The sequence below is a fragment of the Taudactylus pleione genome, unplaced genomic scaffold (assembly GCF_031769625.1).
Source record: "Taudactylus pleione unplaced genomic scaffold, aTauple2 ptg000066l, whole genome shotgun sequence".
In the NCBI taxonomy this organism is placed as follows: Eukaryota; Metazoa; Chordata; class Amphibia; order Anura; family Myobatrachidae; genus Taudactylus; species Taudactylus pleione.
In genome coordinates this window covers 20,971,311-20,996,555 of record NW_028284468.1, presented here as the reverse complement: position 1 = coordinate 20,996,555, position 25,245 = coordinate 20,971,311, and the positions used below count along the sequence as shown (strand labels likewise).

Below are 25,245 nucleotides of genomic sequence, written 5' to 3'. Positions count from 1 at the left end.
CTGGAACTTGTCTGGAAACAACAGGAGACTAACCACAACCAGAAACATGTGAAACACTATCATCGGCATTCACACCAGGAGGAAATAGAAGCAGGAGCATATCCAGATCGATCCCAGGCATTATGGACAGGATGTAGGAGGAGTTTCATTGAACACTAACCAGGCATTCGCTTCGCCCTTCATATGCAGTGCAGTGGCTTGTGACATGCACCTTTGTCCCACTGGTTTGTGCCAGTTCTGAGCCGAATGGCTCGAGAGTGGTACAATAATAAGTGTCTGCAGGCAACTGCGAAGCATGGTGGAAGTTTCTTGCAAGTTTGGTGTTGCATTTCAGGAAATGGAGTTGGGGATTTGGTCAGGATTAATGGTGTCCTCAATGCTGATAAATACAGGTAGGTACTTATCATCATGCAATACCATCAGGGAGGCATCTGATTGAATCCAAATTTATTCTGCAGTAGGACAAAGACACTAAACATACAGTCAATGTTGTTAAGAACTATCTTCAGCGTAAATAAGAACAAAGAGTCCTGGAAGTGATGATATGGTCCCCACAGAGCCCTGATCTCAATATCATCGAGTTTGTCTGGGATTCCATTAAGAGACAGAACGATTTGAGCAAGCCTACATTCACAGAAGATCTGTTGTTATTTTTCCAAGATGTTTTTAACAACCTCTGCCAAGTTCCTTCAAAAACTGTGTGCAAGTGTTTAAGGCACCCTGGATGTGTTTTTTGCTAAAAAGTTTTTTTTGGGTGCTTTAAATGTTTATGTGTCACTTTAATATCTATTAAAATTCTCGATTAAATTCCATCTTGATTGTAATAGTGTATATGTAGTTTATTTTACATACTTGTCTCTGTGGTCTTTCATACATTGGAAAGATGCAATCTAAATTCAAGGAAAGGATGGTGCTCCATCGTTGTGCGATATGAGCAGCCATCCAGAATGGCACTAGCGAGCAGCCAGTAGCTCAGCATATTGCTGAAGCAAGACATAATTTAGCTTAAATACCACATGATAGATCATGCCCCCCTCTGCTTAAAGGAGGTGATAGATCCACAATCTTGTTGAGACCTGAAGCCTTTTGGATAGACAAGCTTGACATCGTAAATCCAAAGGGATTAAATTAATTATCAGTCACCTTTTTCATTTAGATATTTTAGATTTGCCTTATACAGTATATGTTGAAATTGACTGTATAATATTCTTAATTAACTGAGGTATGTTGGGGATATATGATGTATCTAACCCTGATACTATAGTGATTATTCTTTATTTATGTCACCATGAGATTTGTAGACTTGTACCTAGTTGATATGGATCCTGATGTATTATTTACTTTTATCCTTTTCTCAGTTGAATCATGTATGTAGTTGCTATGGTGATGGAGTACACTAGATCGATTCATGCCCGGCTATTGCCACTTGCACATGTTGACATCACTGACTTGCACCGCTAGATAGGTGCTGGGTCCTGTTTCCAGCTTCAGCTCTCACTCTGGGTGTGCAACCTTTATAAGGTAAGATATATTTCTTGTATGCTTTATATCCTGGCAAAAGTGTTATTACACTGAAATGTTGATGTACAGACCCATTGTGTCAGAGTCTTGATTGATGTATCGCACAAATGTCACACCTTCTGTTTACTATGCATGGTTTTTCTGTGAGGGCTGATGGGACTCCAGGAAGATCCTCACATATTATGTCATCCACAGATACCCTTTACCAAGATAACAATAAACATATACACAAATAGGTGAGGAAACACTAAAACCTGGCTACTGTATATGCAAATATATATAGGACCACCTTTATCAGCAGCAACTACTAGCAATAATCACTATATTCTGGAAACGATCATCACTTAAGCAAATTTTCATAAATAATAGTACAAAGAGAAATATATAAAGTATTAGCATATCTTATCATATCCAATATATTGTTCTATTACATTAATCTACCACAGTACAAATACTATGATTATGACATTACAACTTAATCACCGTTCAGCATTCCTAAACTCTGTCAAACAAAGCAATGCAAAGCCATGCTTTCATTAAGCCCTCTCAGGGACATTGTTCTCAGACTGTGTACCACTGTGATTCACAGCACAATCATTTTCCAGAATGGTCACCCCAGCATATGGATTCAGGTATATGATCTATTAAAATGAAACGAAGAGTAAACAAACTGTATCCAGCATTCAGAAAGTGCCAGGCCATGGGTTGATCACTCTGCCCATTAGCAAGTGCACTTTAATTGCTGAATGATGTATCACCATCCTTTCGCATATAATGCATTCAGTTTTCCCCACATAACTGAATCTGCATGGACATGTGATTAAATATATAACAAATTTCGTCTGACATGTCAAGCGATACCTAATCATCATGCACTTACCACTATGGGGGATATCTAAACTCAGCGCCCACATTCATATACCTACATGTCAGGCAATTCAGATACCTGAAACATCCAGGTTTGAGGGTCACAAAATTAGAACCAGTCGTCCGACTAGACCTGATTCCTGTAATATCAGTTCTCATAACCAGATCTTTAATATTACGCCCCCTGGTATAGCAGGGCATAATGTGCATCTCACATAATTTAAGAGAATCATCACTTTGTGCTATCAGCCATAATTATTTAGCTATTCTACTAATCTCAGTACTAATAGGATTATAGTGGTTCACCCACGGTAATCGTTCCTTGGCCACACTAGGTTTCTATCTACATAAAAGTTGTTCCCTGGGTACTGTATATCCATTGCTCATTATTTAGCCTTAAATAGTGCACCATACTCATAACCCCGTGCTAGAAACTTATGGATCATAGCATCAATATGTTGCTCAGCAACCATATTGTTACTCCAAATGCATTTAGCCCTTATAAACTGGGAGAATGGCAGAGCATATTTACATGGTCGCAGGTGGAAACTGCTTGCATGCAATGTAGTGTTCCGATCAGTAGGCTTGTAAAACAAAGATGTGGTGATCAGACCATTATTCAAAGTAACCTCTACATCCAAAAAGTTCACACAATGGGCATCAATTTTATATGTAAACTTAATGGGACCTTGCAACACATTATGACCATCCATGAATTCAACAAATTGTTGCTCCTTTCCAGACCATATGACGAACAGGTCGTCAATATAGTGGCAATATGCTCTAATATAGCCAGATACTCTACTATTCTCAAAGAAGATCTTACGTTGCTCTACTAACATGTAGGCATTGGCATATGATGGGGCAACATTAGACTCCATCACACACCCGGAGGTCTGCAAGTAGAACTTGCCATTAAACAGAAAATAATTCATTACCAAGTCCTGTGTACCACTGGTTACCCTCAATTTGAGATCATACTGCTGTTAACCCATCCTTGGTAGGAATAATGGTGTATAATTTAGAAATATCTATACTGCACAAAAGGCAACCTATAGGTATCTCCGCAATATCTTTCAACATATTCTAGAATGCAGTTGTGTCTAAAAGATAACCAGGACTGTTGGTAATACATGGCTGCAAGAGAGCATCTAAGTATGTAGCAACCACTTGAAATAATGAACCCCTTGCTGCTATTATGGGCCTCCCAGGGGGTAGGTTGCACTTTTATGCAGTTTGGCTAATGTATATAACAAAGATATCACAGGATTAGTAGGAAACAAAGCTGTTCGTAATTCCCCCGAGCTGAAGCCATTATTAACTGCATTCATCAGTAATGATGCTAAATTTGACAGTCTGATCACTAAGCAACAACTGTTATACTGAACCATTGGGAAATTGCCTTTCAATTTCAGCCATATATGCATCCACATCCTGAATTACAATAGCCCCACCTTTATCCGCGGGGCGTATTATAATATCAGTATAACCAGACAGATCGTGTAAAGCCTCCCATTCGACCTTACTCAAATTGTTATAAGAATCACATATCTGACCATGCTTTTTATTAATCAGAACCTCCATTCTACTATCAAGCACACGTGAAAAAGTTCTTATTGAGGCATTGTTGGTATTAAGATCAAAAGTACTCTTCTTCTGTGATTTTCTTAATTGATGAAGAATCTGTGTATCTGTTCTTTCACAGCCTTGCCTACTAGCCTTAGAACCTCTGAAATGCTCATGTAATTTAAGTTGTCGTGTCAGTTATACTTTTCCACTTCCCACTGTAACTCATTAAGAGGCACAGTCAGAAAAGACTAACGCCTCCATGGTAATGGGGGTCTGCCCACTCTTCCCCTGCCTTTTCCTCTGACCACCCTTCTTGTACACTGCAGCTGGCATCTGTAACACTGTTGCAGGTGATAACCCCTAAAGGGGATGTTACGGGACCATGGTGACTTATTACCTGTCCATCAGAATCACTGGTAGAAGTTAGATCTTGGTAGAAGTCAGACTGCATATAATGTCTTCGGAAACGTCGCTGTTGGTGGCGCCCCATTCATATTGTCCTCTTTCTCTATTCCCTGCTCCTACTCAGTGATAAATGCAATTTTGCTCATACTCCAAATTGAATAGGGCTAATTTCTTCTTTTTAAAGGCTATTAGATCACGTTTATACACCGATATTTGAGTGGTCAATTTTTCTATCCAATTAGTGGATGCATCGGACTCAAATGCTGTTTTATGTGCAGCTTCGAATGTTATTATTTTGTCCTTAATAATGGACAATTCCCTAGATGATTCCTCAATTACTAATAGCATGAGGTCAAAGCTGCACTTGTTCAGCACAGCAATCCACCTCTTGCAAAAAGAGACATTGAATTTCCAGATGGTAGGTGCATTTCAAACCCAAAAACCTCTAGGAATGTGTTTCTCTTTGAAATAATCGCTCAGTTATTCCATGATATAAAAAATCAGTCTCCTTCTGTTTAAGTCGAATCCAGCCCTTATATAAGTGTTCCAAAGATGTAGCCTCGTTTTCATCAATCAGGTGTCGCTCAAACAAAATTGACTTGGCTTCTGTATCAGAAAAACTCAGTATGGACCCTTTTCTTTGCATAGCCATGTTTACATTTTCCATCACCTCACCCGTAATGTTGTGAAACTCTGCCATTCTGACAGAGCTATTTGCCTGACATATCATGGTGTCACAAGGAGTAGCTTACTCAAAGATGGGTGCTGTTGCGATAGCCGTGATGCTCAATAACATAAAATTCCAATGCAGGCAACATTCCAAATAAATACCGTTACACTATCGGTGCCCTCCTAGGAATCCTCACTTGGTGGATCCCAAATAAAGCAAATGTCAGGCGGCACTCGGACAATAAATCTTCACACCACAGCAAAATGTAAAGTCAATGTTTTGAGACTTTTTTATTGTCTTGTCATCAGGATAATACAAATACATACAGACTGACCTTAAATACACCATCACCCTCACCACGTGCAGCGTCGGCTGACAGAGCTCCCAGAAGATGCTCACATATTACATCATCTGCCTAAGTCCCCCTGGGGGTCCATAAACATTACCCCCCCCATCCCCAGGCTAAGTGTATACATACCCGGCAGAGAGGATGATCAGTCTGGTGTCCTCGGCATTCCGGTGTCAGGATTAACAAAGGCGTTAGTATTTCTGGATTACACTGTCGGGACTGAGACCGGCGGCCACATCATAACTACATTCCCTGTTATCTATAGCAGTTACAGTCTAAGATCAATCTTCATTCATAGTTTCTGTTTCATGTTCAGAAATCTTTCATTGCAGCCTATATTGGTTTCTTATTATGCCTGCTGTATAGATGTTAAGGAAAGACACATATTGTTACAATGTTGTCACATTCAATTGGTTTCAAATTGAATAGGTTCCTCTATACAGGAGCTGGTGAACTCTGGATGGAGCGGAGAAGGCTTTCAGCATAATGAACAGGCCGGGTCAGAACCAAACGGACAACAAGGTACCAGGGAGCAGATGTGTGCAGGTCGCAGAGGATAGCCAAGGTCAGAACCAGATAACCAAACGCAGTACCAGGGATTAGACAGAAGCAGGTCAGAAACAAAGCCAGGGTCAGGAACAGATTTGCAGAGGCTGATTGCAGGAATCCTCTAATCAGTGCAGCTGGTGATTTCACTGAGCTGGATAATAGACTACAACTGATGTTTGCTGAGTAAATTCACTGGAACAGCTTGTGATTCCTAAACTGGAATACAAAGCACACAAATCAGGACACAGAAACTGTAGATATACTGTAGAGCCAGGTAGCAGTGATGGTTTTCTGCACAAAGGAGCCACAGGATAGAACTTAACACTAGGAAGTAACTATTTGCTCTGGCACCAGTGGGAGTTCTCACAGGGGATATGAATCTGCTGCCAGTCCCTGATAGGCTCCTGAGGTCAGCTCAGGCAGGAGCACTCCCACTGGAAGAATGCTAGCAGCTCACATAGTGTATGATTCTTGAACAAGGTCAGACAGAAATCCTGACCTGCAGCAAATGGCAAAGTAAGTCACACAATTTGAGCAGAGTGTGACAAGTGCATAGTGAAAAATAATGCTATTATAATTGTCCCCAGCTCCCTCCAATCTCTTGCATAAAGATCCGTTCCCATAGGACCAATCTCCCCCTTATAAAAAGGACCATGGTAAATGCCTATATTAGATGATTGTATTTATTATATAGCGATGGTTTGGGTTCCATCTTAGTTGTAAATCATATGTCTATTGATTGTAGATGATGATCCCTTATACCTCTCTCTATTTTATTCAAATATTATTAACCATCTAAAAATACTACCTCCTGTTATTACCTTAGACTCATATCTCTCTTAGGATTAGTTGATTCATATGGATTTTTTGGAATACGAATACATTTAATTCTCCATAGTTGCCATTAACTGAGGTTAAATATCTAATATAATAGATTTCTTGTTGATTAAATACAGTTTTAATGTTTATCATTATATGTAGTTTTGAATGTGGCAACATTGTTACAATATGTGCTCTCCTGAACGTCTATACAGCAGGCATAATAGGAAACAAATATAAGCTGCAATGAGAGATTTCTAAACATGAAACAGAAACTATGAATGAAGGTTGATCTTATGCTGGCCACACACATAGCGATATTTTACACGACCTGGCCGACTCCGACACATTGGAACGACAGATCGTGTGAAATATGGCCAAATTATGAGAAAATCATGAGTCCCCACTCACGATCATGATGTGATGCGCGTCCCCACCTGTCGTACATTGTATGTTCAGATCTGCCGTGCTGTAGGGCAGACCTGCCAATCTGGGATACAAATTCACTGGAGAAGTTTCCTGGCTGCACAATAGATCGTTTGAAGATTGGACACTGCAAACACCAAATCGTGTGCAGAGCTGCCGAGGAGAGTTTTCAAGGGAAATCGTGCATGATGTTGGATCGTGAACACATCACTATGTTTGTGGCCAGCTTTAGACTGTAACTGCTGTAGATAACAGCCTTGTATACTATTAAAGGTCACATTAATTAGATGACATATGGCAAGTTTGGGATAATCTAAATACCCAAGACATTTATTTAGGGGAAAGAGATCGGCGAACCTGTTGGAGCTTAATATTACTAAAAGTGGTAATACCAATTATAAAGCCATCATTTCGTCACATGTAGTAATTTCCATCATATTTGTATAGTATAATTTCTTGGTTGTCAATTAATTATATTGGTGCCTTTAATTACCATATGAAGCACAAAACATATTGATTTATAAGCTAATAATAAGTAAGAGATGAAATTATTATGAACGAATTTACAACAAGGTTGAATAATTGGATTGAATTAATTATGCAATCCTTGGTCTCAAATGTATGGAAAAAGATATAATTATCCAGTTTACAATTTATACAAAATTGATCCACCGATGAGAGAACAAATGCACTAGATCTTATTCTATATGGTGTAAATATATTAATTGGACAAATCAAGACATCCACACATAATAACTATTAAAGAAGCCTATCTGAAGACCAATTGTGTGGGTATCATATATTAGGCTATTTATTATCGGCTATAATTGGCTGTAACGTAACTTTCACTCTCTCATTACCGATATGACTCAGAGTTAAATATAAATATTCAAATATATATTGCAATGAATTAACCACACAGACACACAGCAGGGATAATCTTTAATATTTTTAATATACATTTTCAGTATATATTTTCTTGTCACTAATTCTTTAATCAAATTTTTAACCTCTATTTCACTGTCTCTAGTCCTAGCAATAAGAGACATTCTTTTAAAGTGTACCTAATAAATGTTAAGTTTTTATATAAATTAAGATTACTTATTTAAGATAATTATACGGGGCCCTTATATTCTAATTGGTAGATGTGATCAGATGTACTTACCCTTTTGTATTTGTAAATAGTTATACCTGTAGGTAGGTCCTTTCCATGAAGGGGATCTTCATCTAAATGGACCCTGCTACCCACTGCATGCTTCCCCCCAAAGCTGCTGGCGGGTCAGTCAATCCTGGTAAGCAGCTGTTACAGACTGAAAACTGGTTCTGGTGAATAGAGCTAGGCCACGCCCTCTTGCAATAAAAGGCATGGCTATGAATCAGCGGGGCATATCGAGGATTTCTCAGAATACCTGGTGGCCTAGTCCGAGTCTGTAAATACACCACTATTGGGTGTGTGGTCATGCTCGGATATAAGCATGCCTTGGGCAGTTGAACACATTACACATATATGTTTCAGCTTATAAGCTGTAGGTGCTGTTTCATCTACCCCTTTGAGGTGAGATAAGTGCTTGAAACGCACAATTTATTTTGAGCACTTAAGCTTTTATGGAAGATATTACACTATTAGGCACATGTTCTTTTTAATTACTCTTTTACAGCATATATATATATTTATATTTACATAGAAATATCCTCATCATATACATATAAACTCACTGTGAATGGACCTAATATTTTCATTATTAATTCCATGACTTTTAGCAGAGATCCAATTCGTAGAAATTGGAAACTTGTGTTCATTGCCTGTAAGGAATTATCCATTTCCGTTACTACATATATTTGTAGGCCCCAGTGGCAAGTGAATAAAGTTGAGGCCAGACAGCGAGACGTAACCAGCTTGCGGGTTTATTAGTAACAGCAGGGGTTAACAGATGCAGTAGTGGGAGATGTAGTACAAGCAGGGGTTGCTGGGGTTTGTAGTGCACCAGGTGCAGAATGGGAGGGTTAGGGTTAATGGTTAGTCTTACTTTCTTTCCTTATGGGTGTCGAGATTCTGACTGTCGGGATGCCGCTGTCAGTATTCTGACCAGCAGCATACCCAACCCATCGGAGAGACCTCCATAGAGAGCCACAGCAGGTTCTAGTGCCCACAGACTCAGGCAAACAAGGTGAAGACTGCTCAGAGTGCTGCTCCTTCTAACAATATTTGCAATTGCGTATTTCTTCTAATATTATGTTGCTATTGTCTTGACTAAAACAGCTCTCAACTAATTTATCTTTCTCTAGTATACAACCCCATTTCAGCCTGAATAAGCATCCACTAAAATATACAGGGAAACACACTCGGCTGATAAACTAATGATTAGTTTGTCAATAATGTTTAGAACCTTTCACCAATGTAGTTCTGAGATGTTCATGTTAAAAAAAAATATGTCACTGTCTACCGAAAGCTTTTCTGTACATCAGGAAGAAAGCTCTTTAAATATTAAAATGCATTAGCATGGCACAAAAAGTATTGCCAAGAAGGACTCTGGAAGAAACATTGTTAGTATATAATCAAAAAACAATTTATAGGAAAATCCATGTTGTTCACTAAGGTTGTATATCATATTTTACCACTAAAAGGAAGTTTATATTTACATGCTCGCCATCTTACTGACAGTGAAAATAATTGTTTTATTGCCATATGGTAAATAAGCTGCTGTTCATCACTCACAATCAGTCAGTACATTACATATATTTTTCTCCAATTCCTTCATAATATCTTGAATGGAAAATGCACCCATAAAACCAGTTATCTTTAGCTATTTGCAAAGCATGCCAGCAATTATATGAATATGTAGTCCATGCAATGGAATATTAGATTCTGATTTGCAAAGGCATTTTATCTACAGATAAGGTATGCAGAATTATACTGGTTTATGATGTGACAGTAGAAATATGTGACAGGTAACACAAATTAAAAAACAAATGCTAGATGTATAACTTTCTTCAAACAAATATATGAAAAGAGAAACTTTTATTTTAATTTGTACTGTATTTATTTATTGCTTTTTGTGTAAACTAATGCTATTTGAAGGCTAACTACAAGTGCAAAAATGAGTTAATATAGACCTACTGTGACTTGTACTAACAAGCAAAACCATTTATTGACTGATAAAAAGAAATAGATGTATAGTAGACTGATATAAGCAATAGATTGTATGTACAAAAACCCCTTCTTACACGTACAATTTCTGTAAATCATTACCACAAAATTTCTGCTTCATATACAGAATTCCCCTATGATTCTCTTGATAAATCATGTTTAGAAATAGCATATCCTGTAACGGGACATTACAGTGAGTTTCCTCCCATTAATTAGGACAAAGGTCCAACGCCAGAGGTTTCCAAACTCCCCCATTACAGTCCAGGTTTTAAGGATATCCATGATTGAGTTCAGATGGTTAATTCAAATTGATTGAGGTTAAGTCACCTGTGCTCAAGCATGGATATCCTTAAAGCATGTACTGTAATGGCAGAGTTTGGGAAACTCTGGTGTAGGACCTCCCTTTGATCACAGACCAGGCTGAATTCTTTACCTTCAGCAAGGTGCTGGAAACATTGAACAAAACACTCATTATCTCAAGATTGTGCCACAAATATGGCAATGAGTTAACTGCAATACATTGACCTTCGCAGTTCACAGTCACCAAACCAATAGAGCATCGTTGGGATGTGGTGGATCAGGAGATTTGCAGCATGAATGTGCAGCACTGAATGATACTCTCATATCAACATTGGCCAGAATCTATAAGGAATGTTTCCAGCATCTAGTTACAGGGGTGCAGTTAGGGAGACTGGAGGGGCAGGTGCCTCTGGTGATGGAGATAGGTACTAGTGGGGAGATCCACAGTTGCAGCTGTGCCAGCTGTGATCCCAATTAGCATGGTGAGAAAGGAGGAAGGATGATCAGCAGACCGTTATCCCATTCCAGGAGTCGAGTGTTGTAGCAATAGGTTGTACTTTACCCTGTCTGCCCTATCTCTGCATGGACCCTCCTAATCCCCATTGACAGCAGCCTTAGCGAGACCTATCTGACAGACTACTGCTGCTTCCTGTATCCCTAAATGCTGCTGTGTGGTTGCAACATGAGATATCCAACATGGAAGTAAGGATATATCGAATGGGGATGATTGTGTATTGTTGATGGTAGTTAATACTAAATCTGCATTCACACAGCTACAATTTAGTAAATGAACGATTTTAGTAAACGATTTTCATTAATTTTTTTCAAGGGAAAAATTAACGAAAATCGTTTACTAAAATCGTTCATTTACTAAATGTAATGAGCGATTTTTTTGAACTACAAACGATTTTTGCATATTCCCTTACTGAAAATCGTTGAATTGGTCAATCTGACTGAACTACAAACGTGAATGTGCATGAATGATAATCGTTCATCATTTTTACTCAGAAAGTGAACAATTTTTTCAGCGATTGAACGATAAACTATATTATTATCGATAATCGTTCAAAAAATTGTTGTGTGTGTGCACCTTAAGAATTAAAGTAGTATATAATATAATGGAGTTAATAAAGATGAAGGTTTTTTTAATGTGACTGAGGGAAGTAATTAGTGGTTTAATGTACATAAATGTAATTATTTGATGACACTGGGTCTAATTAATAATGGGGATTAGAGAGGTTAAGTATAATTATATTACATGGAGTTATTACTGTGAAGCTGAAGTAGTTTGTGATTTTGAGGAGGGTTTGATTATTGATGAGGGAATGATATATTAAAACTATCAAATAAACTCTCTGCATTGTATGCCTTTAATGCTCCTCTGTATTATATGGCAGTCACTGAAACCCACTGTATTATATGGGTGTTGCTTATGCTCTTTGTAATATATTGCAGCTCCTGATGCCTTCTGTATTATATGGTGATCACTGACCTCTGCCTTATAAAGTGGTCACTGATGCTATCTGTATTATATGGTGGTCACTGTGATGTTCTGTGTATTATATGGCAGTCACTTTGATGTTCTCTGTATTATATGGAGGTCACATATGCTCTCTGCATTACATGGTGGTCATATACTGTAGGTAATTGGTGTCAACTATCTTCTTGTAGATGCCAAGCTAAGTCTTTCCCCATGTGACAGAAAGCTTATGCCACAAGCCGCATCTTGGGACCCCAATACTTGGTTAGGTGGTGTGTCTTGATGTCCATCAGAGTCTCCACATCACAGCCCCAAACACTAACCTGTAATGTACTTTTTCACACATTCTTTACCTTTGTAACTATTTTAACACTTATTAACTACAGTACCTTCACACACCTGATACTTTATAACTCTCCACTGTCACTGTTCTTTCATGTGATGCTTGGGGGGATCTTTAGCTGGGCTGTTTATTGGGTTGCCCTGAACCCCAGATGTGAACCACAGAGTGTTAGGGACCTGCTCGATGAGGTGTCCTGGACATTGGTGGGCAGGCCGGTATCATTGGCCAACGATGTGCTAACTACCTCTGATATGATATTTAATTACAGTATACATTTAAATTTGAACAGTAATGATCGCATATTATATTCCTGTGTATAGTACTTCAAAATCGTAGCATAATAGCACGTTTCATTACTATTAGAGTGTGCAGTCTAGAGCCACTACCCATACTCTAGACTCCATGCATCACCTGGTTCCCTTCTTCTCTTCCATGCCCCTTTATATACAGCTTCTGAATCGCTACTCCGGGACTTCTGGCAGCAAGTAAGAGGTTCTCTTGCCATAACATTGCAATGCTAGAAATTATACTCAGAATACAAAAGTAATGAAAAGCCATTCCTAAACTACAACTTGAAGATAAGGTTTGGTTGTTCACACTTAACCTGCACCTTCAAGTACCCTTCATGGAGTTTACATTGGTCCTTTCAGTATTTCTCAAGTCTTCAATCCTGTTTCATACAAACTTCATTTACCTCCTTATCCACATCCCTTCTCAAACCATTTGTACTCAACCAGTTCTATTCCCCTAGTTGAGGTTCCCCCAAAAACCAGACCTAACATAGAGTAAAGTATAAAGTCAAAAGCATCCTTAACTCTTGTTTCTGACAAGGCCATCTCCAATATCTCAATAATTGGAAGGAATATGGTCCTGAGGAAAGAGCTTTGGTTAACACTTCTAATGTGCATGTTCCAGTGTTGGTGAAGTCAGTTTCTTACCATGTCCCAAAGCAATTGTCCAGTGGCCACTACTAAAGATGGGGTACTGTCACACAATGAATCCCCAGGCTCTGTTACTGGGTCTGATGATGTGTTTTATGCCCATCAGAGTCTCCGCTGTGCTGCCCCACAGACCCAAACACTTACCTGCAAGTAGCTGAAGTCCTCCTCCCATTGGCTCCTGTGGCTCTGGTCCATAGAAGCCATAATCTTGGAATAACGTCAACCAGCCAATCAGTGAACAGCAGTCCCCAATCATGTGATCAGATAGACCAATCACTATCCAAGATGCCCTATTTAATTAAGGAAGTGCTGGCATAGGATGGCCAATACTACACCTTTTCAATAGGCTATTACCTTGGCCCCAGGTTGCTGTTCTGCATTCTTTATACAAGTTGCTGTATTCCTATGTTAATACATTGGACATCCTGAAAACCTGCTCCAGTGTTCCTACATTGGACATCCTGAAAACCGGCTCTAGTGTTCCTACCTTGGACATCCTGAAAACCTGCTCCAGTGTTCCTACATTGGACATCCTGTGAACCTGCTCCAGTGTTCGTACCATGAACATCCTGAAAACCTGCTCTAGTGTTCCCACATTAGACAGCCTGAAAACGTGATCCAGTTTTCCCACAATGGACATTCTAAAAACCTGCACCTACTCTCGTGTTCCAGCATATGGGCAATCCAATAACCATGCACCTGCCCTTGTGTTTCTGCATACAGGCAATCCCATAAACCTATACCTGCCTTTTTGTGTCAGCATTTGGGTAATTCCAAAGGACTTTACCTGCACACCCACTCTCAGTCGATCCTGAAAACTGCATCCTGCTCTAGTGCTAACATCGGCTATCCTCTCCTGCACAGCTAACAATGCTCTTATTATCTGGAAATATGACAATGGCATCCTTTCAACTACAGCAGCTCACCTCCTCACCCAGGTCCTCATTAAGAACAGCATCATTAGGCCATCCAGCTTCTCCAATATTCAAGTATACTTAGCCCAAGGGACCCTTACCTGAATCCCAACCCTCCTAGTGCTATGATAGCCTAGCTTCACCCCTGCCTAGCTGAATCCATGCCACAGAGAATCACACTAGTCTGGAGGCAAAAAGCTCCTGCCTAGTACTATAATGGTGTATGGCAGATATAAGGTGATAAAGGGATCAGAAATACATGGCTGGTTGTATATAGGAAACTCACAGCAATGAAGTCAAAGATGCAGTGGGCAGTGGCATAGCCAGTGAGGTGCAGGCTGAGGGATAGTCACTGGTGTACTGCAGGAATTTAACATCATACAATTCTCAACTACATGTCAGATGCCTAATCAGTGTCTATGCTGGTCAAAGTGACTTGGCTTACTCACAACACTTTTAGTCACTGTCTCTGCACCATTGGTAAAATACCTCTTAAAGTGCCTGGTTAAGGTGCCCAGTTCCCAGTTTCCAGCATCATTGCTGACATAATGTAATGACATTGCAATGCTCTCAGTTAGAGATAGTCAAAACTGCAGAGGACTGGAGGATGCCACTACACTGAGCTGTAGCACACATGGTTAGAGGAGCACAAGAGGATGGCATGCATGAACTAGGTTAATGTGTGTGTTTATTTGTGGGGGCGAGGGTTGGTGCTGAGAACATAGAGCCTGATTCAGCACGGATCACAACTGCAATCGCAGCTGTGTAATCGCACGCAAAAAATCTGCAAATATATGCTAATGTCTGCCACCACTCAGCCAGCATAGAGACGCCCACTATTGCCTTCTCACATTTGTAATACCGCACAGTAATGTGTATACATTGGTAACATCAGATAACATTGGCCCTTCATGTACAAATACAGCAGTTCTGACCTGTCTCAGAATTTCCAAGTCTCGTCATACGCAGTGGCTAATTTATGCAGACCATTCAACAGCGTTCCAACGGACAGGCACGCCTGCATTTCTGCATCCACTGCCATGTCACCACCCCCAAAAATGCATGGCCTGTCACTCACTCTGCGAAGGATTACACTGTGCATCCGTAATCACAGTGCAATCACCGCACATGCGCAGTGTGGTGCATACACATGCGCAGTACACAACAATCGGAGAGGGAACAAATGTAGATGGGGGAGCAGCATAGTGTAGAAAATACAGAAGGGATGTTGGGGTACAATACAAAAATTAGGGATGTGCGCTGACCCCCGTGTTTTGGTTTCGGATCTGTATCTCCTTTGTTTTTTGGATTTGGTTTTGGCAAAACCGCCCTTGTGTGTTTTGGTTTTGGATCTGTATTTTTTCTGAAATTCATAAAACAGCTAAAATTGCATAATTAGGGCCAGTTTTTGTACCTACAGTATTAAGAACTTCAATAACATTTATTTCCAGTCATTTCCAGTCAATTTTGACCAACTCACAGCTCACAATATTGATTTCATCCAGTTTAGGCCAAAAGGTTGCATTAAACTAGCTGGCTGACTAAGATAAGTGACAGCAGCGGCCTGCACTAATTTGTGGAAGTTCAGCTTCCAACATGGCACAGAGTGGTACAGCAGTGGTAGACAGGATGGCAGTTTAATAAACTATATGACTCCATAGGAAGTTTAAAAACCAAGAATGTTTTCATTAATCAAGAACTAGGTCAAAGGCTCGAGGGAGCTGGAATATGGACTAAAGTCAGGGAAAGGATGGAAGGATTGATTAGTTTTTAATTTATTTATTTTAATGTTTTGATTCTTAAACAAATTTATGAGGGAAGATCAATGTAGGAACAAGTTCTTCAGTTCATGAAAGACATCTATGATCTGGAGGAGGTTTTTTATACAACTAATAGAAATGTGGTGGCCTTACTTGTGGAGGTGCTGCTAGTACACACTGCAAAATGTACACACTGTAAATAGACATTTACTTTTCGCTCAGGGAGGTTGTTAGAGATAATGGGACCAAGACTTGCTGTTAACATCAGAGGAAAGCAAGAACAGATTTTTCTCCGGTTGCACCAGACACCATGCATGCCCTAATATATATTAGATTGAGGTGAGCCCCACAGATAATATTTCTCTATTTGAAAAAGTGGGGGTGCTATCACAGACACATTATTAGATCGTATATTGATGCAAGAAAAAGAGAAAAGAGAAAGTGTCCATAGTGGTGCACTATAATGAATACTCATAAAATATAACTTTTAATATTATACTTTTAATATCAAAGGACTAAAAAGCGAAATTATTAAAAAAGGTTATAGTGTATGTAGTGTAAGTGACTTAATAAAAAGGCGTACGCTCCTAAACCACTCAATGTCCTATTAATGATGTTAAGTATATCAGCATGTATCTAATCAGTATTCACAAGTGTATACAATATATCCAATTTAACTGCTTCCACTTATCATGTAGTGGATTTGATATATGCTTATCATTGAAGCATGTATATAGGAATAATATTCTTCTACCAGACTCAATCCTGTGAATCTCACAGGTATATAATGTTATATTTCTGTTTTTAACCAAGTTCTATGGTGGCATATATATTACGTACTTCTATTCAGTTGCTGCAGCGCTCACAGCAACTAATTATATATATTGTCAGTATGTGTTTCCACTCTCAGAACCCTATTTGAATAGTATCATGAGTTTTGTACTCAATTGCTCCTATAATGCATGCAGTCTATTGGTATATATTGTAAAACACTCTAATCTTTCACAGTGACTAACGCATAGATAGATGGGAAAAATGTATGCAAATAGGACTTCCCTCTGCTCCTACTCATATCAGCACAATATATATTCCTTTAAATGCCAACTTGCATATCTTAAAGATTATTTTCACATGATAATGCTGTACTTCATGATCACTTTTGGTTCAATTCAGTGTGATTGGTATTGTCACTGAATATAATACATTTAGATCAGATGAATATAGTCTTCTATATCCCGCGTGTCAACACACATCTCTCTATTATGTATCACATATCTCGGATATTAACGCTGGGATATAGGACTATTATAGCAAGAACACAGTGGTATGGAGCGCCGCTGACCGACGCGGCGTTTCGCTGTATAGCTTTGTCAGGGTAAGCCGAGCCGCTTACCGGAAGTTCATTAAATTCCCCCATATTGCCTTCATAGCCAATCCAGGATTACTAGAAATAGGATCCTCCAATCGGATAGTTCCAAGTGCTTTGATACCTCCTCTATCATTTGAGATTGACATGTATTACACGCCCCTATTACTAGTGATGATGCCTCACGTCTCTCAGACATAACTAATCGAATCCAAAATAAATATCTGAATAGTAGACACCATAATCAGATATCATTCTTTGTGCTCACATGTCATAATGAAAAAATGTTTCAATTAATTGCTGCAGATATATGCATATTCATATAGTGGAGAAGTGACAGAATTTTTATATATATTATTATATTCATCCGATTATTAATCCAGGTTTACATGATGATTGTCGAAAAAAGGATTCCAAATGGTCTATATAGCAATTTATTAAGGATTCTTCCAATAGTATATATTTAATATGCAATCCTAAGATTTTTATATGTGTAAGAAGGTATGCTTTCTATAGTTACTCATAATAGGACTAAAAAAGTTTATTCCATTTTATGGGTAAATCTTTCCATCCATATTGATATATCATAAGTGTTACCTTATCAAACATCCTATATAATATAAGCTATAAACATATAAATTATATTACAAATCATATTCCCTTTATAGATGATCACATAAATTATAGTGCTATATATACAAATATTTTTAATCCACAATCTTCCAATAAGGTAAGATATAATTCATTGAATATCATATCCATAGTGCCCAAATTAAAAGTATAATCAAATTTAATGTGTGATATGTGTACTATAAAATATGTAATAAAATAAAATAAAATAAATAAATTCAAATTATAATATACGTTATTTCTTACCATATTAATGTAACACATAAACAAATAGAAAAATATATTATGTAATATACATCCCTATATATATGTGTGTATACACATATACACACACATATACACGTGCATATACCAACATATCCTCTAGGATTCCGAGATATGAATATTCTCAGAGAAAAAAATAATAAATAATAAAATTATATGTGCCCCATGAAAGTGTATATTAATGAACAAACGTGCCAAATGTGAATAAAGTGAGTAAGAGAGGAAATTATCATATCCTCATACAATAAGTGTTAAGAGAGAAATCATATTTTGGGTCTAAAAGACTATAATCAATTAGAAGGAAACCCTTCTCAGCATGTTAGGATTACCTATAATAACATTTAGTATTAACACTATTTTCCTTACATTATTCCCTTAAAAAGGGTATGTAACTATTTTCTTCATTTAGACCTATTGGTGTAACAGTATTCATCAGAAAAATTAATCGGGTTTCTTGTCTCAAAAGTTCTGTGTCTATATCTCCTCCTCTAATATTGAGGTTTACTTTTTTCATCCCATAAATTTGTAGTCCAATCGGATTTCCTCCATGAAACTTAAGAAAGTGTCTGGCTATCGGGGTAAGAGGTTTAAACAATCTTTGATCCCTTTCTGCATTCCTTATGTTATTTAGATGTTCAAATATTCGCTTTTTAAAGGGTCTTTTTGTGTTTCCAATATAGTTTTTATAACAGGGGCACTGCAAATTATACACAACTGCCGTCGTGTCGCAGGTGATATATTCATTAATGTACCATTTTTTATTAAATTTATCACAGTATGAATCAGTCAGGATCATAAATGGACATGCTCTGCATGTTCCACATTTTCGAGAGCCCTTTTTAAAATATAATTGTCTAGTCGGAGGTTCCAAATGACTTTTCGTTAATATATCTTTCAAATTCTTCGATCTTCGCCAACTTACAGATATTCTGCCGCCAATAATTTTAGCCAAATCATTGTCTGTGTCTAGCACATTCAAATGTCTCTGTAAGATATTTTGAATATCTTTCCATTCAGTGCAGAAGGTTCCTATAAATCTTATACCTTCATCTTGTTCCTTATCTTTTTTGGGGGTCAGTAATTGATCTCTTGTATACTGGTTGGTTTCTTTATATCCCCTTTATTTTTAGTCCTTTGATATTAAAAGTATAATATTAAAAGTTATATTTTATGAGTATTCATTATAGTGCACCACTATGGACACTTTCTCTTTTCTCTTTTTCTTGCATCAATATACGATCAGAGGAAAGCAGCCTGTAGCTCTCCAGCTGAACTAGAACTCCCAGCATCTGTGATGTTTGCCGGGCCTAGTGAAGGCAGGCAAGTAATGCACCAAATAATTGAGGAAGACAAGTCAGATGCTTGTTTGCATAGGTAGAGGAATATGTAGCAGGAAAAAATAAGTAATAATGCCACTGTTTAAGTCATTGGCATGGCCTCATCTAGAATACTGTGTTCAGTTCTAGAGGCCATATCTCCAGAAGGATATAAATACATTAGAGATGGTAACAAAGAAGGGTAACTAAAATGGTACATGGACTACAGTACAGAACTTAACCGGAAAGAGTAAAAAAAACTATATATATAGTTTGGAGCAGAGAAGGGAAAGGGGGGACATTATAGAAACTTTCAAATACATCAATGGTTTTAACAAGGTACAGGAGGGAAGCATTCTTCAAAGGAAGAGAAGTACAAGAACACGAGGAGATGCACTGAAACAGGACTGGAGGTAGGCTCATAGGAAATTTGAGGAAAAACTACTTCACAGAAAGGGAAGTTAATAAGTGGAATAGCCTCCCATCAGAGGTGGTTGAAGCTAAGATGGTGGAACAATTTAAACATGCCTGCGAAAACCATAAGAATATCCTTAGGAGAAACCTAAGGAGCAAATAAGGTTGAAGTTACCAAAAGGAAAAATGAAAATGGGGAGGATAGATGGGCCAAGTGGTTATTATCTGCCATCAAATTCTGTGTTTCTATGTTTCTACTGGAAGTTATTTGACAACAACAGGTGGTGTGCCTCAGTTTACCTCAGCGTGCTTTATGCACTGTATGTAATTTCTGGACATATTTGGCATTCAGCAACTTTATTTGGAAGATTTCAGGTGCTGTGTCAGTTCAACTTCCAACATGGCACATCAGGAAACAAATGTTTATATTATTCAAGAGGTCTAAGGGAGATGGAGTATGTATGTAGTAGAAGGCAGGGAAAGGAAGGGTTGATTAGTAGTAAATTGAATTTATTTTTTTTTATTCCAAATCAAATTTATGAGGGAGGAGGCATTTACAAAAAATATTAAATCATTCATATCATTCCTTGCACTATGCCTGATGCTGCTGCTCCTGGGAGTGGGTCTTGATCCCAGTAGTAGTTTAAAAAAACAATCGACTGTTAAACAATCCTTTGCAAGGGGGAGAAAGTATGACAGCAGTCACCCAGTTGCACAGCGGATCACTGACACCATAACATCTATGCTGGTATTAGATATGGGTCCAATATCTGCCAATAATGCAGTGGGATTTAGTTTTAGACAGTTAATTGCGGTCCTATGTCCAGGGCTGTCTCTTCCATTGGGCTTTTTGGGCAGCTGCCCAAGGGCCCAAAGCTTCTAGGGGCCCACCAAACCGAACCCCTGCAGCCATTTTTTAAAACAGAGTGGGTCCTTGAGGACGCACTGTGTGTGTTCTGTGCAGGTCTGCCAATTGGGGGGGACTGCCGACACAGGCAGAATCAGAGGGGGCCGCTCCTACCACTGCTGCCTGCTGGCCCGCACTAATTTACGGAGGAATGTGCCTGCTCCAACCTGGGAATCCCCCCATGGACTGATTACCCGATTGGCCGATTCTCCTCTTCAGTCGCTGTTGCTGACCACAATGAGGGTGGAGCCAATGCGACAAGCCCCGCACCCATATACCCGTGAATCACGGCATTATGGAGGGGGCAGAGCCTAATCATGTGAGGTGCATCCTGCTGTTGTGTTAAGTGTAAGTAATATGTATGTATTGTATGTGTTTTAGCATGTGTATGTATGTGTCTAGTGTTGGTGTGTATGTATGTGTCTAGTGTTAGTGTGTATGTATGTGTTAGAGTGTAATTATGTGTATGATAGTTAATCTTATTGAATATATACATATATATATATATATATATATATATATATATATATATATATATGTGTGTTAGTGTGGATGTATGTGTTAGAGTGTAATTATGTGTATGATAGTTAATCTTATTGAATATATACATATATATATATATATAATATATATATATATATGTGTGTTAGTGTGGATGTATGTTCATGTAGTGTGTATATATCTGTATGTATGTGTTAGTGTGTATATAGGGGGCCCTGCCTATTTTGTCAGTCCCGGGCCCCAAAATTTGTGATGGCAGCCCTGGTTCTGTGTCCGCAGCAGCGATTGGTTTGGGAGACACTGCCGGCAGTGAATGGTTGCTGTGGACATAGCACACACAGCGCGTCCTACAGGCCCGCTCTGTCAGCCAATCTCTGCTGGCAGCGTCTCTCAACCAATTGCCGTTGGCAGCGTGTCATCCATCACTGACCAAAGACCACCTTGGAGCACCTCCTTCCCTCCCTGCCCACCAGTGTATTCAGTCCTTCTCGACATCGGCGTGGCGGATCCCGCTTGGTTGGCTGCAGCTGCACCGCCTGCACTCCTTCCCAGCTCACTACATGCAGGAGGCCACCCAGAGGAAGGAGGTAACAGTCCCAAATGCTATCTCTTAACCCCTTCCCTACCCCCAGTGCTGCCCCAGCACTGTGCACTTCCATAGAAGCATCCTCAAGTTCAGCATGTTCACTTGTGCTTAAGTCATCATAAGAGGCAGAACCACCAGTCATAAATAAAGGTCAAGGCCTTAGCCTTTACTTGCCACTTCGTGTGGTGAAAGGCATATTGCCAATTTTATGTCTTTCTGCAGCTTACTTTCCCTTTGATGTTTTTTTCTCTACCACTGTAAAAGATTGGTACATTGATTTTAGATGCCCTGACTTAAGCCCTGTATGCCCTTTGGCAAAGCCTTTAGGAGATGATGTAGACAGGCTAGTATCATCATGACTGGTGTCATTGGCAGCAGCTCCAGCACTAGTATGTGATTCCTGCTCTCCTCTCAACTCATCGTTCTCCATATCAACAAACATGAATGAAGTGGGGTACAGCACACACAACAATTTGTACCAATTTTAAATATTACACTGCAATATCAATGACCTACAGTGTCACAATATTATTTTTTATGAATAAGAAAAGAATAACACACTGTGCTACCACTTACAGTGTCACAACATTTTTTATGAATAAAAATAACACACTGTGGTATGACTTATAGTGTTACAATACGTGGATGATAAACTGCGGTCTGGCCGGAAGTGTCACCGAACAATAATAGCGTAGCTAGCACACACAAAAAAAATGTATTTATTTATTTTTTGTGGAATGCTAATTTTTTTTACTTATCTTTTTTACACTTAGGAAGAGCACCCCTGGGCGAGGCAGCAGCCCCTTGATGAACAACACAGCACCTCGTTATGGACAAAAAAGTACCCCTGCGGAGTGCAGATGGACCACCTGCAGAGTCACAAATACGTGGATGATAAACTGCAGTCTGGCCGGCAGTGTCACCGAACAATCATAGTGTAGCTAGCACACACAAAAAAAAGTTTAAAAAAATTATTATTTTTTTCTGAAATGATTATTATTAATTTTAACTTTTATTTTTTTTACACTAGGGAAGAGCACCCATGGATTGACAGAGCACCCCTGGGTGACACAGCACCCCTTTATGAACTGCAACCCTAGCCCTTGATTGACAGGACAACAGTGACACAGCAGCACCCCCCACTTTATGTACTGCAGTCCCAGCCCGACAACACTGCACTCTTGAACAACAGAAAATAACAGAGCCCCTTGATTGACAGGGCAACAGTGACACAGCAGCAACCCCCACTTTATGTACTGCAGCCCCAGCCCGACAACACTGCACCTTGAACAACTACCACACTGCACCCTCGAACAACAGAGAAGAACAGAGCACGTCTGTTCTGTACACTCTCCACAGATGGAGTGAAAATGGCGCCGATCACGGGACCTTTATAGAATCCAAAACCCATGAGAATCCGACAGCTGGATGATGACATTTTGCCTCGGTTTGGATTTATTCGGGAAAACCCAAGCCGGACTAAAATCCTACTCGGATCCCATATGTTCAGGTGAATCCAGTTCTCGGAGAACCGGACCCGCTCATCTCTAACAAAAAACATTGAAATAGTGGGCTGTACAGTATACAGATAAGGGGATATAGAACTTAATACAGATCAAACTGATAAAGGGGGAGAATACAATACAGGATATAAAGATGTGGGGGAACACATTACACATCAGGCTGCACAACATTGGACACACAGATGAGGGGTGCACAAAACAGGAAATACAGATGGGGCCGCATGTGTGGGATCTGACAAAGGGCACATGGGAAACATCTGGGTCTGGGGAGCCTATTATTTTTCCATGTTCTCTCCCACTCATGTGAAAAATTTTAATACCACTGCTTAGAGGAGGCTAATAACGGTTCCAGGGAACAAGACTTGTCAATAATCCTAAAATTGACATAATTGGTGATGTTATGCTGCTAACTATTCTGTGTTTACACCTTTTCACAGTTCTTTATGCTTGTGCTATTGACCAGTACATGTTTATTGTAACTTATTTCCCTCACAGCATTTGATTTATTACTGAAACCACAAAACCTGTATTGAAATGTTGTATTCTGGGTAATAATAAATAATAAATGAAATACTGTACAAATTCTAAATAACGTTTGACATCTATCTGTAATAACAAAGTGTTTTTCAGACTTGTTCAAAGCAAAAAGGCTTTTAAGATACTGCAATGAAATGTAATCAGCAAGTACAGTCACAAGCAAACTTGAAATACATTGATACAAAGGTTGTTATCATATAGAGAAAGACAAGGAATTACAAATAAATATTAAACTATTAAAACACTGCCTGCCTTTCCATGTTGGATGAAATTCAGTTTGATGACATTTGAAATTATAATGACAATTTTTATTGTGAACAATTCTTATAATGTAAAATTAAGGAAACAATAATTTCTATTTTAAGCAGTTTTACAACATGCCTGTACTTTATTGCAATACATTCTTTTCAGCATTCTTAAAATCAAGTTATAGCTTTGGCTGCAAGGGGAAATTGTTCAATGTAGACTACTAAATTAAGTTTTGTTACTGTGAAAAAAAAACTACAAATTGAATTGCTTTGATATTTAAATATTCTTGGTTACTGCAAACTTAGCTAACAGAATAAACGAGGAAATTGTTTCTTATTATCATACAATTCATTATTTATAAAACAAAATGCATAAACACTAAAATATTAGTTTATCACAAAAGTTTTTGGAATATATTGTATTTAAAACAATAATATTCTGGGCTTTTTACATCAAAGTTGAAACACTTTGTAGATTACATTACTTTGCTGAACATCAAAAAAGTAAGCAGTTTACAAGCTAAAAGTAGCAAGTGTATTCTCACCCGATTATTAAAGGTCTTCTTACTTTTGGAAATAACTGCAGCATCTTACAGTAACTCAAAACCATCGTCACTGATTCACAACACTATAACTAGACTGGAAAGGTTTACATGGCCTTTGGGTTTATACCTCTGTAGTAGACTTATATTCAAGTTAAGCAACAGCAGTGAAAATGACTTACCAATAATTATTTGTCATTCTCCTCTTGCATTTCAATGACCTACTCGTATTTATGTATTTTCAACAGTCTGCAAAGCCAAAAAGAACACCTCATTACAGAATATAATCAAAACTTAAATAGATTAATTTATATTTCAATATTTCATTTAATTCAAAACACCCTAATGCA

The 25,245-nt window shown here is 38.6% G+C and overlaps 1 long non-coding RNA gene across 1 annotated transcript in view; it reads left to right on the top strand.

Annotated features, from left to right (window-relative positions):
* The window catches only part of LOC148534526 (uncharacterized), a 176,243-nt gene that overhangs the window by 132,219 nt on the left and 18,779 nt on the right, over positions 1–25,245 (top strand). The window contains exon 3 of the long non-coding RNA XR_015877647.1: positions 1,359–1,521. This is a non-coding gene — a long non-coding RNA (uncharacterized LOC148534526). The remainder of the gene's footprint in view (positions 1–1,358; positions 1,522–25,245) is intronic.